Source organism: Suncus etruscus, chromosome 11 (genome assembly GCF_024139225.1).
Source record: "Suncus etruscus isolate mSunEtr1 chromosome 11, mSunEtr1.pri.cur, whole genome shotgun sequence".
Lineage (NCBI taxonomy): Eukaryota > Metazoa > Chordata > Mammalia > Eulipotyphla > Soricidae > Suncus > Suncus etruscus.
In genome coordinates this window covers 74,927,171-74,931,972 of record NC_064858.1, presented here as the reverse complement: position 1 = coordinate 74,931,972, position 4,802 = coordinate 74,927,171, and the positions used below count along the sequence as shown (strand labels likewise).

The following is a 4,802-nucleotide window of genomic DNA, read 5'->3' as shown; positions in this document are numbered from 1 at the left end:
CCTCCAAGTGTTGAGCAATGAGTTAAAGGATATGCTACCGGGGCCGGGCGGTGGCCCTAAAGGTAAGGTGCCTGCCTTGCCTGCGCTAGCCTTGGACGGACCGCGGTTCGATCCCCCGGTGTCCCATATGGTCCCCCAAGCCAGGAGCAACTTCTGAGCGCATAGCCAGGAGTAACCCCTGAGTGTTACCGGGTGTGGCCCAAAAACCAAAAAAAAAAAAAAAAAAAAAAAAGGATATGCTACCAGGGCCGGAGAGATAGCATGGAGGTAAGGCTTTCATGCAGAAGGTCATCAGTTTGAATCCCGGTGTCCCATATGGTCCCCCGTGCCTGCCAGGAGCAATTTCTGAGCATGGAGCCAGGAGCAACCCCTGAGCACCACTGGGTGTGACCCAAAAACCACACACACAAAAAAAGATATGTTACCATATACCAGAAAAGGCTCCCTGGAGGAGGAGGCTTATGAGAATCTGGAGAAAGGGGGACAAGTAGAGAGGGACAACAAAAACAGTCATGGGTGTGAGGGAATTAACAGGTGTTTTGGTTTGTCAAGAGTGCATTCACGGGGCGGAGCAGTGGTGCAAGCGGTAGGGCGTCTGCCTTGCACGTGCTAACTTAGGACAGATCAAGGTTCAATCCCCCAGTGTCCCATATGGTCCCCCAAGCCAGTAGCGATTTCTGAGCGTATAGCCAGGAAGTAGCCCCTGAGCATCACCTGTGTGGCCCAAAAACCAAAAAAAAAAAAAAAAAGTGCATTCAAGAGAGTTGTGGAAGATAAAGGCAGGAGAGAAAACTGAGGCAGGTGGGCTGAGCCTGGACTAGTTGATAAATGGATGCGTAAGATTTCTGGGCTTGAGACAGTGATGAGTTTAAGGTAGGAGGAAGACTAAGGAAGGTCAGGGCTGTGATAAGAACATCTGGGCTCTGGGACTAGTAGAAGAGTTAGCTGCATGGCATAGAGAAGAAGCTGGCCCACCATGGTGCCTGAACGTCTTTGAGACTGATCTCACAGGAGGCCAGTTTTCTTTGGGGCCACATCTAGTTGTGCTCAGGACTTATTTGTGGCTCTGTGCTCACTGATTGCTTCTTGTAGTGCTGGGGATTGAACAGGGCCATGCATATGCAAGTCAAGCACACTACCTGCTGTACTTACTATCTCTCTAGGATAAGAGGCCATTTTATTTTAGAGCTGTAAGTATTGCTATTATTGTTGGAGCGTTTTAGTATCTGAGATATAAAACTAGATTATAATAATGTGGGTTTTGAGGGCGGTTGAGAGGGGCCATATCCAACGGTGTTTAGAGGTTACTCCTGGCTCTGTGCTCAGAAGTCACTTCTGGCTCAGTGGACCATATGGGATTCCAGGAATCTAAACTGGGTCAGCTGTGTGCAAGGCAAATGCCCTACTGCTGTGCTACCACTCCAGACTCTATAATAATGTTTTTGTTTGTTTTGGGGCCACACCCAGCAATGCTCAGGGATTACTCCCAGCTCTGTACTCAAAACTCACTCTTGACAGGCTGGGGGACCATACGGGATGCCTGGAATAGAATTCACATTCATTTTGGGTTGGCTGCATGCAAGGCAAACGCACTACTGCTGTACTATCTTTCCAGCAGTTTTATCCCTTGAGATACATGATGAATTGCTTGCTTGGTGTTTTGTTTTGTCTTGTTTTGTTTGGGAGGGGGACACAATCAGTGGTGATCAGGTCTTATTTTTGGCTCTGCACTCCTGGTAGTACTTGTGGGATTACATAAGGGGCTCAGGATGAGCTGGATCAGACCTGTGCAAGGCAAGCATACTATCCTCTGTACTACTGCTCTGCCATAAGTACTTAAAACTCTTAGAACAATGCCTGATATATATATAGTAAGAGACAGCTAAGTTACATAAGCTCCCATTTTTATTTCTCTTTAAGGCTATTTCAATATTGTTGAGGATGAGGGGTGAGGGATGGGGAGGAGGGTCAAGTAGGGGAGAAAGCCAGAAAGGGGAAGGGAAAGGGAGCACTGGTGTGGAGACAGAACTTTGAGAGCATGGCGGTGGTTAGGGCATCAGTGTAGCATTTTGTCCCCAGCACTTCCTCCATTTTTGTCTGAGGATAGAGTCCATAGAAGCTTATATTAAAGATCTAGGGAATGAAAGGGAGAGAAAAAGAAGAAAGATGGACCAGTCCTTGGTAATCCCTATCAGACTAGCCCTGCATGGCCCTGTGGGTGGGAGACTGATGCCTCCCTGCTGTGAAAATGGCTTCTAAATCTGGCTTAGTCTGTCAGCCAGGCAGCCTCAAGGAGGAGACCACATTTACCCCTTCCTTGGTTCAACCTCTCAGGTTAGGTCAGGAGAGGTGAGGAGGCATGGCCAGGTTAGGACAGTAGTCCACAGGTTATCAGAGGACCCTACTATGCTTTCCGTCCACCACAGTCAGATTCTTCTCAACAATCTGTTTTCTCTCTCACATGGGGTCCAATTTATCAGACATCAGAGGAGTTTGTTCTCCTCCCCTCTCAGACTTTTAGGAGAGTTTTGGAAATTTGGTAGTCAGCCACAAATGGGTAAAGGAAACAAAGAACCAGGCCATCACTCTGAGATTTTAGAGGAACTAAGGTCAGGACTGTGTTTGTGTGTGAGAATAATAGGTCAGAAGAGACAGATGAACATGAGCTCCTATGCAGTGTGCACTCAGCTTTCACTCATTCATTCATTCATTCACTCATTCATTCATCACCCATCAGGCCTGTTTGCCAGGTCTAGACACTCAAGATACCCAGACAAAGAAACTCTTCTTGGGAACTTACAGTCTAGGTATATATGAGGTGGGTAAAGGGATGTGGGAGTAAGCCCACAAAATCACAGAGGAAACCATCAAAGATATAGAGAGATGACATTATTTTAAAATGCATGAGAGCCAAAGATTGTCTTATATAATTCAGGGAATACACGTATTAGTGAAGGTTTTCCTTTAGCTCAGAGGAGCCTAAGTGCTGACTGCTGGAGAGCGGAAATGTTCCATTACTCTGGGAAACATGTCAACAGAGATGTCTATACTACTGAAGAAAGTTTCAGCCTGGATTCTGGGCCTTCTTCTACATGTTCTTCTCTTAAATGCTTGGCAGTAATCAGTCTTTTTTTTTTTTTTTTTTTTGGGCCGCACCTGGTGGTGCTCAGGGGTTACTCCTGGCTGTCTTCTCAGAAATAGGTCCTGGCAGGCACGGGGGACCATATGGGACACCGGGATTCGAACCAACCACCTTTGGTCCTGGATCGGATGATTGCAAGGCAAGCACCGCTGTGCTATCTCTCCGGGCCCAGTAATCAGTCTTTTGTGATTCCTCTATCCATTCATGCATCCAGCCACCCTTTTGTTTACTCATACATGTATCCACACATCCTCTAAATTCATCCCGCTCCCTATATATCTATCCATTCACCAACCCATCTCTCATTCATCTGTTTTGTCATCTAGCTATTCATTTACTTTTTTGGCCACACCCAGCAGCGCTCAGAAATCACTCCTGGCAGACTTGGGGACCATATGGGATGCCGGGAATCGAACCCAGGTCTGTCCTGGGTTGGCCTCTAGCAAGGCAAATGCCCTACTGCTGTGCTATCTCTTCAGACCCTCATTTACCTTTTTTTTTTTTTTTTTGGTTTTTGTACCACATCTGGTGACACTCAGGGGTTACACTTAACTATGTGCTCAGAAATCATTCCTGGCTTGGGGGACCATATGGGCCACAGGGGGATTGAGCAGCAAAGGCAGACGCCTTACCGATTGCGCCATCACTCAGGCCCCTCTCATTTACTTTTCTTTTTTTTTTTTTTTTTTTTTTTGGTGGTTTTTGGATCACACACGGCAGTGCTCAGAGTATTCCTGGCTCCAGGCTCAGAAATTGGTCCTGACAGGCACGGGGGACCATATGGGATGCCGGGATTTGAACCGATGACTTCCTGCATGAAAGGCAAATGCCTTACCTCCATGCTATCTCTCCGGCCCCTCATTTACTTTTGTTTTGTTTTGTTTTGTTTTGTTTTGTTTTTGGGTCACACCTGGCAGTGCTCAGGGGTTACTCCTGGCTGTCTGCTCAGAAATAGCTCCTGGCAGGCTCGGGGGACCATATGGGACACCGGGATTCGAACCAACCACCTTTGGTCCTGGATCGGCTGCTTGCCAGGCAAACACCGCTGTGCTATCTCTCCGGGCCCTCATTTACTTTTTTTTAACTTACTTTTACTTAATGAAGGAATATGAATGATGTGCCTATCTCAGAACCACAAAGGATGCCAACGTGAATGAAACAAAGAAGCTGTGTTTCAAGAAGCTATAACCTAAGAAGGATGAAGTAGTAAATAAAGACAACTATCCATGAGACACCCAACATTGTGTTAATGAAAACTGCCCAAGAATACTTACCTGGCAGGGGAGATACCATGATCATGAAGGTGGTTTTCCCAGGGTGAGACTTATCCATTGCACTCTGGATGTGCTGACTCCTGCGATTTCCCCAAATGTGGGAAACTCGACTGCAAAATTTGTGGTAGTGGGGGACTGTGTTCGTGCTCTCCCCTAAAAAAGACCAAAAAATGAAAACTGCCCAAGAAACACTTTAGGGGGCCAGAGTGATAGCACAGCAGTAAGATGTTTGCCTTTCACTCAGCCATCACAGGACGAACCCCAGTTTGAGTCCAGCATCCCGTATGGCCCCCTCAGCCTTCCAGGAGCAACTTCTAGTGCAGAGCCAAGAGTAAATCCTGCCCCCCCAAAAAAAGAAAGAAAGAAATACTTAAGGATATGTAAGA

At 46.8% G+C, this 4,802-nt stretch overlaps 1 non-coding gene across 1 annotated transcript; it reads left to right on the top strand.

Moving 5' to 3' along the window:
* The first annotated feature begins 4,408 nt into the window (after positions 1 to 4,408).
* On the top strand, positions 4,409 to 4,572 carry LOC126023596 (U1 spliceosomal RNA). The gene has a single exon (XR_007500709.1). It is a non-coding gene; the product is annotated as a U1 spliceosomal RNA (small nuclear RNA).
* The last annotated feature ends 230 nt before the right edge of the window (positions 4,573 to 4,802 follow it).